The sequence below is a fragment of the Panthera tigris genome, chromosome D4, assembly GCF_018350195.1.
Source record: "Panthera tigris isolate Pti1 chromosome D4, P.tigris_Pti1_mat1.1, whole genome shotgun sequence".
Classification (NCBI taxonomy): Eukaryota; Metazoa; Chordata; class Mammalia; order Carnivora; family Felidae; genus Panthera; species Panthera tigris.
Window position 1 is genome coordinate 47,521,206 of NC_056672.1, and position 10,448 is coordinate 47,531,653.

A 10,448-nucleotide genomic window follows, 5' to 3' on the forward strand; every position below is an offset into this window, starting at 1 on the left:
TTTTTAAAAGATGAATATTTTTCTGCAGTTGTATTAAAAACAAATGCATAAACCAAGAGATAAATGGCTGTGACCTGGGATGCTATGCTACAACACGAACAGCATCTTCTGGATTTGTGAAAAGTGGTAAACTTAGTTTTAACCATCATTCAAAAAAAGAGCAATGAAACCAGTGGGAAAATAGTAAAAATGCAAAGTAAGTATGAATCAAGAGACTTGAGTTTAATTCCTCATTCTGACACCAAGAAGCTTTTGATTTGGGTTAAGTTGTAAATTCTCGCAGGCTGTAGATTTTCTCATGAGTCAACTGAGGGGATAACTAGGAAACTCTATGGTCTTCCCTACCTTTTAAAGCATTCTCTACTTCTATAGAATGGCCAGGACAGTGAAAATAACCCAAGGCAGGCAGAGTAAATAGTAGAATGAGTGTAGTCTTTGGAGTCAGCAAACTTCACATTGAACCCTGTCTGGATTTTGTATAAGTTGAGAGATCCATGGGGCAAGGGCATCATTTCCTTAGTTATTCTTATGTGCAGAACACCTGTTTTACAGCATTGTGTGAATTACTGCAACAACATGATCAAAATACCTACAGAGTTCCTTGCACATAGTAGGTACTCATTAAATGTCAATTTCTATTTCCATCTTCTTTTATTCTGAGTAGCAGAAACTAGTCAGTCTTTTTTAAAGGGACCCTCCAATATTTGAAATATCGATCTGGGGAGATAACTGCATAGAGGTGATAGTTGAAGGCATGAGTGAAGATTGTTGTTATAGTTTAATTATTCTCCGACTTAGAGATTGCCCTGTCCGTACTGTGGCCAAGATATGCTAGATTGAGCAGAGTAGAGAAGTGGAATAAGGAGTCATAGAGCTATGGGATATTTGATGACTGTGTTGTTGTTGTTTTTTCCTCCAAAGGGAAAGTCATTTCACAAACTTGTGCCTTAGTGGCCTCAGCTGCTTTTCTGTCTCTCATGATCTTTCATTTCTGCCTAATTATTAACACTGATACCATGCAACTCGACTAGTCAGCACATTTGCTGATAAAGGGGCATTTCTTACACAATAATTCTCTTGCATTTTACTTCATAGCCACGATTTACTAACCAAGATTTGTAAGGGGGGGGGCCCTCATATGAAGACTTCTGTGCTTTGATAAGGACATACTGTACTTCATTTGAGAAAAGATAGTACCATAAATAATACTACAAGAGGCAAGGTAGCTCAGTTGGTGCTAAAATAAGCTGAGTGTAGAGTTTGTAAGAGCTAATGTGGATGCCCCCACACCTCAGTTCCTCCTAGGGACTTTCTATTCTTGTTTCATTCTTTTTTATCAAGCACTTCAGGCCCAGTTTCACAGAAGCTGGAATCCTTTGCTTTTTGTGATGCGTGTGCTTTTTGAGAAGATGTGACTAAGGGCACCTCCTCATGGAATGGGAAAGATTCTTCCATTTCTTATCAAATGGTATGATAACATGTGATCCTTACTTTACTAAGGGGTTGTTAGAAATGATGGCATAGATGTCTGCCTGGTATCCTGGGAAGATCAGGGACTGAAAAATCAGACAGATATAAGTTCAAAGCTTCGCTCATCACTTAGTAACTGGGACTTTCCATTATAAGTTTAATTCCTCTGAGATTTGGTTTCCCCACCTATAAGATAAGGCTAATAATAACTTCTGTATGAGCTGTTGAGAGATACATTGAGATGACATGTGTAAACTGCTAAGCGATATCTCTTGCATAAGGTATAATAAGCAGTAGGTGCTTATTAAATTTAATGGAATTTTATTTTATTTAAAATTAAATTTTATTTAAATGGAAGCCATTAAAAACAAAACAAAACAAAAACAAAAACAAAATAAATGGAAGCCATTAAGAACAAAAAATGAGCACAAAATAACAAAGACAAAGTGTCAGTAATTTCAGTTGTGGTTTTTTATTTCCCAACAAATGAAGGTCACAAACGTCCTGTAGGAAGAAATTGGCTGGAATTTCAATTTTCAATCTTGTTTGTTGAATAAACCAATAAATAAATAAATAAATAAATAAATAAATAAAGCTGAGCTAGAGAATCTGTAAGATAACTTTTTTTTCCCCAGTGAAACGGAATTTGGCAAAAGTTTTCTGGTCATAAAGGTAACTACTGAGAGAAGGCAGGAAGATTTATGGGACATAAGTAACAATCTTCCAGCCCAGTAATAGTATGTTGCAAGCAAAAATAAGAAAAGCCATTGTAAAACATTGAAAAGGATGTTACTGTGCAGGTCTGGGGTACGTTTTCAAGAGACCATGTTGGTATGAGTGGCCAACATGAATATCTGTGATTATATGAATGTGCCGTGATTACCTGACTGATAGTGAGCTTGCTAATGTGGCTGGCTGTGGTGGAGAGTACCAGTGTGGAAAGGTGGGTATAAAACTGCAGTCACTGTGACAGTGTGTTTTTATCCTGCTGTACATTTCCCACAAAGCCAAATAACTGGTGAGACTGGTCTTTGAAAAAGCAGCCAGTGACATGCTATGCTAATAACCCCAACCTTAAGCCTCCAAAATTGTTATATACGCTCCTTAGAAGAGCAGTCAAAGGCATTCGATGAAAAAAAAGGAGGGGCGGCTTTTTCATTGTCAAATAAGTTTGGAAATGCTAAATGTCATGTCCCCACCAAGGATCATCACCATATAGATTGGCGTATGAAAAGCTCTGAGAAGTCCTGCAGTTAAAAACAGCTGATTAATTACGGAATAGTTCAGCGCTTCCCTAATTTTAACACTGGCATTGTTTATCAAGGAATTTTTAAATAAACATCCTGTTGTGCTAGTGATCTGGAAAACATACTTGGGGAAATCCTGTAATTGGCACTTAGGAAAAAAAAATAGAATTGCATATATGGTAATAGGAAGGAGTAAGTTCTTTCAGGGAGACAGACATTTACAATTTTACATCTCCGGAAATGTACTCTTCATGCTTTCTCAGTGCTGGTATTTTAGTCATTTGTGAAGAATGTAGTGGAATCTTTTGGTGCTGGCTTATGACTAGCTGAAATAAGTTTCTTGTACGACAGCATGGAGCAAGAATCAGTTATTTCATAGTTTTATTTTGCAGATTAAGGCACCAGAGCTAGGTCTCATTGTCTGATGAAATCCTTTCGAGGTTTTGTTCTATAGCTTTCAAGTCCTGATGTAGCTTTCTTTTTAACTAAAACTATTTTCTTAATTTGAGCAATTCGCCGGGTTGAAGAAAACTTGTAAGCACTGTTAGTACTTGTCAGGAGTAAATGGGACTCTAGAGAGTTCTTTGAAATAGGAAACATTTGAACAGAATATCATCTTGCTTTCAGCTGTTTGTATAGATGCAATTTCTGCAATTCTATACCTCACAGCTCGAATTCCTCTTCATCTGTGTCTCAGGCTTCCATCAATAATCCCTCTGCTCAAACACACTTGACAAGAGAGGTAGAGTAGACGCCCTTGCAATATCTTCTGAATGTTACTCAGCAGTGATGTGTAATCGGGTTCATAAATTTTAGGAAGAAAAACGTAAAACTGAAGAGGGGATTCAATCCATATGAATCCACATTGGACAAGGGTAGTGTGAGGAGCATTTTATAAAATCAGCTTTTGATTAGACAGTGGAGATTTTGTAAAACATTAAAAAAACAGTGATTACAGATTCTTATTAGATATATGCATCACCTATATATGATAAATGTGGTATTTATATATAAAATAAAATCTTCCTACCATGTACCGTAATGTATGAGAGAACTGGCTGTTTTCTAGATCCAATTATATTCACCTTACACAGTGTGATTTCTGATATATCTTCCCAATCGAAAAACTTTACAGTAGAGTTGTTATCCCATCTCATAACATCAGTATTGGAAAAAAGGACCTAGTTTGTATGTGTTAAGTAAGACACTGGATTCTTGCTGCCTTTCTGAAATTCAGGAGAAATCTGTACTATAGCCCACAACTATTTAATATTAAAAGATTAGGAAAAAATAGTAGACATTCTTTTCAGACAGTGAAAAACGTTAGGTTAATTGTATTGATTTGGATTTTTCTGTTTACTTGGTGAAAGTTGTTAAAAAATTATTCTAGTTATTTTTGAACAAAATTTAAAGAATAAATATATTTTTAAAGCTATGCAGTTTATTTTTCTTTCAATTTATACTAGAGTCATGTACTCTACTAACTTTTCATTATTTGTTTATAAAGTAACATTGGAACTTTATGGGAAATATACTATATATGTATATTTAGCCTGGACTATTTTTCCCTCAAGTCTAATATGTTTATGTTTCCTTTATGGTTTTAGTTACAAAATAAAAAAAAATACTATGTATTAAGCATTGTTTGGAAACAGGAATGATGAGTTTATAAAAACTTTTGTCTTAATACAAGGAATAGAGAAGTCGAGGTATATGACGATAGGCTTCCACTCTACTTTCTCTAGGGCAAATTGCACTGTTCGAGGAATTCCTTTAAGCTCACAATTATAGCAGATAAGCATTATATAATTTCACAAGAATATCCTATTGACTAATTGAAAGAAATTACTTTAAAAGTTTTGAAAGTAATGAGGCCTGAAGGCCCATTTAACATGAACTCTACTCTGTTGAATTCACAGTCATTCTTCTCCTTTCATTCATCTCTTCAGAGATTAGAGAATTCCAGCCTATTCTGGAAGAAGTCACCGTCTGGAGTGCAGAAGGCTACTTTGCTCTCTGTGTCCACTTAACCTTTGACTGCTCCGAGAGCCTACCAAGTGTCAATCAGGGCTCAGTGGACACAGGTGCCTGGGGAACAGGACAGAGCAGCTCACCTTACCCAGAACATCAGACCATCTCCAGATGGCAAAGAACTTCTGAAGTTATGAACTAACTTGCTTGTGATGCAAATTAGTGACCTGGGGCGAGATGCTTCATTAATGTTCCTGCTCCCCTGAGCCACCAAGGTGTCAGAAGTAGGACTGCTTACTCTCACATTTTTTCTCTCTGTAATATGTGTTAACGACCCTTTATTCTCATAGAGATGGTCCAATCAATTGCTTGTGGCTAGTTAATAAACTACCAAAGCAGAGATGAAAATTAGATTCCATTTAGAAGAAAACAATGTTTACCTTTTCCCATGGAAATGTGTGAAAAAGCTTTAGAAAATTCTGTGACCATATATAAGGTCTCAGAGGAGACTGTGATTAAAAATAATAAAAAGGAGAAATATGAGTTTCTATCCAGATCACTATTTCATTTTTTTATCCAACAAGTGATGAGAAAAATTATGCGAACCGATGCATTTGCCCTGAGTTATGATTGTATTATATTAACCTCAGCTGACAATATCCTATATTGACTTTGGCTTACTTAAAATTCTGCCTCTTGGGTATAAACACACATCTAAAATTGACTCAGCTCATTTCTATCTTGCTGAGGTCACTTTACCAGTTACTCCCAACTACTGAACTTATTTCATGTGTTCTCTTTTTTCAGTATTACATTCTCAAATTTTTGGCACCTGGGAATTTCTCTGTGATGGTTTTATTACTGAATTCAAGATTCGTAGTTACGATCAGCTCTTATGGCTAATAAGATGCTAAGATGAGCTAATAGGGTTTTGCTTCTTCTTTTGTTTAATATGGATGGAATGGTTCTGATTACAGTGAACACTGGCCAGTCATTTGCCGGGAAAGTGGTCCCATAAAGAATGGGTTGTCTTTTTCCATAAATTACCTCAGCAGGAAAAAAAAAATGCATGACAGTTCACTATGGCTGTCATCTTGGAATCCAGGTAGCTCATATGGAAGAAGTAATGATCTTAGCAATGTCTGAGGAGGATACTTCTGAAATTTCACTACTAAAAAGAACAGACGCTAATAATGAAGATATAGGATCAGTAAATATTTGCGCATCTGTATTATATCGAGTACCATTTATTCAGTTGTGTTGCTTTTCAATAGAATACACTAGGTCATTTAGTGCCAGTGTGAAACCATGGAGTGTATTTTCTATAACAAGTGGGAAGGCTCGCTTTTCTGTTCAAATTGACTGAATAAGCTACTTCCAGCAGATATTTAAGTCCTGTGGAATTATCCTTTATTACGTATCAGGGGGACAAAAAAGAAAGGATTCAGAGAGGAGAGGTGTGAGTCATTATGTGAGTTTTGGGGAAGTGTGAACGCTGGGTGATTCTTTATTCTAGTATGAGCAGTACTTTGAAAGATTAATGTAAGACTAATCTTCTTTAAAAGTTCATGATAGTAAAGGTTGGGATAGATTCCATAAATGAAAAATCATTTTTATGTAGTTATAAAAATTGCCAAGTTACAATTTCAACTTTCAATTTTCATTATAAAAATAGCAATATAATTTGAATTCATGGATAAACTCCACATGTTATCAAATGCATGTTTCTTTTATTTTTTTTTATTTTTTGGCTTATTAATTATAAGAAGGGTACTCTCTAATTGTTGTTAGAAGTGAATTACCAGATTATGATACTGATGCAATTTCTATAACTAATTTGATCAAATAGATACACCAAATTAATACAATCTCAGGTATATGGAAATACTTATTTTGTTGACAGATATTGGATGTTAAAATAGTCCCTAAGCATGATTTGAATATATAGTTTTGTAAGTTTCCTGTGTAGCTTGAACGGCTATGAGGGTCAGATTCTTCTGATCTCTATAACAATAGGTGAAAATCTGATATAATGCTGGATTCTTACAGTTGAAGAAACACTTTTACTGCAAGTATAGGAATAATCCGGGTTTTTAAATTTTGAATTAAATATGTAGATAATATGAGTTCTTGTTAATTTAAAATAAACTTAAAGTATATGTACTCTGAGGATTTTCCAACAGTATAAATTTAAGTTAGAATAACTTTAGCTTCACTTGGTAGACAAAAAGTGGACTTTTCAGAATAAAAATCTATGCCATGGAAAATAGCTATTACTTTCACTGATTATACACATTCCATGGCAACTGCTTTGTTGGAGTCTTGATGTCACTGTATCAGTGTTGAAGATTCTAGCTGCTACCACTAAGGGAAGAAAAGAATGAGGCAATTTAATACAGCAATGTATCTGCACAGGATGCCCTCTGAGGTAGCTCATATTTTTGAAGGATGTGATGGAAGGCAGAACAAATAACTGAGAATGAACTTGGAAGAATAGTGCCATGGCTAAGTGGTGATTAAGCAGCGATGGAGATAAAAAAAAAAAAAAAAAAAGAACATGAAAATGATTTCTAGTCGGTTGACTAAGAAAAATTACTTTCTTGGGAAAGTAAATGTAGTTGGGGAGAAAGGAGTCGGGTTCTTATTTACAGTCTCTACTATGTTTAAGGGCTTTAGTCTGTGCTTCCATTTAATCCTCAGAGCAATATACATAAGGTGGGTATTTAATAGACGAGAAGGCAGAGGCTCAAAAAGATCAATAATTTGCCTCAGTTAATATAGTGAGGATGTAGAATCCAGATTTGTTTGGCTCCAAGCTCATGTTCTTATTCATGACACATAAAATTCGGTACATGACCCAAAACTGCTGCTACTAAACTTTTAAAAGTTTTGTTTTGCTTGAATTATGTGTATATTATTTATCTTTTCTTTTAAGAATCATTTCTGAAATCTTCGCTTGAATTTACTCCAATTTCAGTAACTGTTTTGAAAACGTCATTGCTTTATATAGTAGCTCTGCTCACTGTAACCTCTTTCACTCTCAGATTCTTCATGATTGGATACTTCCTTTTGGTTCTTGGTCAGACAGAGTATGTCCTATGTAAGTATTTCCATAAGGGCACTAGGATGATACATTTCAAACTTCTGTGTATTTGACAATATGGTTCTGTTGTCTTCCCGAGCAAATACAGCCTGATGGGAAGATATTCCTTGGGAAATAATCTTTTTTCCACTCCCACCTAAATTTGTAATAATTATCCCAAATATAGTAAGTCAAGAGAAGCTGCTGGCTGGTACACTGGTAAGGCTCTGCACCAGAATTCAGAACAACGGGAGAGGAAGGGAGATAATATTTGCTGATTACCCATTACGTGGCAATATCTGGGCCAGACACTTAACACGTGCGATCGTGTATAAAGCACATGGAAATCACAATCCAACTGGCTGTCTCCATTTTATAAATGAGAAAACTGAGGCTAAGAGAGGGGAAAAGACTTCCCTATGAAATGCAGCCAGAAAATGTGAAGACCATTTTAAGAATTGAGGTTTGTCTTCAACACTTCTCTACCTTCTACTAGAACATGTTTCCTCCCTGATGCTAGTCCTGGTTCTACCACTCACTGGTTGTTCCTGGACACCTCATTGAGCTAACCTGGAATTCAACTTCCTAATCAGGAATATAAGAAGTCTCTTCATCCACTAAGTATATTTGCTTTATTATACACAATGCCTTGTGTTAGAGGTGAATTGTGTCCCTGCCTCTCATCTCCCAGATTCATAAATCTAGCCCCTACCCTCCAGTACCTTAGAGTGTGACTGTATTTGAAGATAGGGCTCTTAAGGAGGTAATTAAGTTAAAATGAGGCCTTTAGGGTGGCCTTCATTGCTGTACATATTATTCCATTGTACAAATCTGTTACCATTTATCTATCGATAAATGTGGGGTTTCTTCTAGCTTGGGGTTATTATAAATAATGCTGACATGAATGTTCTTATATACATCTGTTGGTGCATATATCTGTGTACATACCTTTTGTTAGTATGTATGTGGGTTACATTCTTTCAACTTGAGTAGATAATGAGTTTTCCAAAGTGGTTAACCAGTTTACATGTCCTCCAGCAGTGACTGAGAATTTTAGATACATTACATCTGCTGTGCTCTGAATGTTTCTGTACTACCCCGCCTCCCACCCCCAGTTCCTGGATTGAAATCCTAGGGCCCATTGTGATGGTATTGGGAGGTGGGGCCTTTGGGAGGTGATGAGGTCATGAGGGTGGAGCTTTCATGAATGGGATTGATTCATGTGTCTCTTATAAGACTCCACACAGTTCCCCCTGCCCCACCTTTCTACCATTTGAAGACCCGGTAAGAAGGTGCTGGCTCTGAACCAGGAACAGAGAGCCCTCACCAAAACACAGCCGCGCTAGCTCCTTGATCTTGGAATTCCCAGCCTGCAGAGCTGTGAGAAATAAATGTTTTTACTTTATAAGCTACCCAGGCAGTTGTAGCAGCCTCTATGGCCTGACAGCCTCCTTGCAAACACTTGGCATTGTCAGTCTTTTAATATTAATAATTGGCTGTGCCAATTTATATTCTTATCAACAGTGCATGGGCGTCCCCATTCCTCCACCTTGTAACTGTTACAGTGCAGAAGACTTGTCCAATTTTTATCAAATTTATTTCTTGCTATTTGAATTTTTATGCTACTGTAAGTAGTACATTTTGAAAGCTGTAATTTAATTGAGTGTTGCTAGGATATATAAATAAATTCAGTGTTCTATATTGATCAAGTACTCCAAACCCAGGTTAAATTCACTTAGTAATTTTAATAATTTGCTTGTGGAGTCTTTTGAGTTTCCATTTATACCAACTTTGGATAGAAATGATGACAGTGGGCATCTTTGTCCTATTTCCAATCACAGGGATACATCTTTTGATAATCACCATTTAGCTACCCTTTATCAGACTGGGGACATATATTTATATTCTTAATTTGTTCACAGTTTTTATAACAACTAGATATTGAACCTCGTCAAAATTTTTTATCAGTTAAAATAACATAGCATTATTTTTCTTTTTCTATCAATGTGGTAAATTTCATTGATTACTTTTTAAATGTTAATGAATCTTTAATCCCTGAAATAAACCCAACTTGGATTTATATATCCATTTCTTTTTTAATGTTTACAGGATAAGTAAATCCTGATACTGTTTTTTTTGGTGTGTGCTTTTCTTCCATTTAAAAAAAGTAAATCTTGTTAATATTTTATTGTTTTTATTAATATTTTTTTTGCTAATTTCTTTTTTAATTTATTTTTTTTTAGTGTTTATTTTTGAGAGAGAGAGAGAGAGAAAGAGAGAGAGGGTGAGAGAGAGATGGAGGGAGTATGATCTGGGAAGGGACAGAGAGAGAAGGAGGGAGGGAATCTCAAGCAGGCTCCATGTTGTCAACACAGAGCCTGATGCAGGGATCCATCTCTCAAACTGTGAGATCATGACCTCAGCCAAAATCAAGAGTTGGATGCTTAACTGAATGAGCCATGCAGGTGACCCTCCTTTTTGCTAATTTCTATATTTATTTCTGCTTTTATATTTATCATTTCTTTCTTCTTGATTTTTTAGGTTAAATTTGCTATTACTTTTGTTACTTCTTTAAAAAATTTTTTTAATGTGTATTTTTGAGAGAGAGACAGAGCATGAGCAGGGGAGGGGCAGAGAGAGAGAGGGAGACGCAGACTGAAGCAGATTCCAGGTTCTGA

The 10,448-nt window shown here is 35.8% G+C and overlaps 1 long non-coding RNA gene across 4 annotated transcripts in view; it reads right to left on the minus strand.

The window, feature by feature from the left end:
* Positions 1–8,855, minus strand: part of LOC122233047 — a 54,333-nt gene extending 45,478 nt beyond the window's left edge. For all 4 annotated transcript variants that reach the window (XR_006210497.1, XR_006210495.1, XR_006210496.1 and 1 more), the window contains exon 1: positions 8,719–8,855. This is a non-coding gene — a long non-coding RNA (uncharacterized LOC122233047). The remainder of the gene's footprint in view (positions 1–8,718) is intronic.
* Between the last annotated feature and the right edge of the window lie 1,593 nt (positions 8,856–10,448).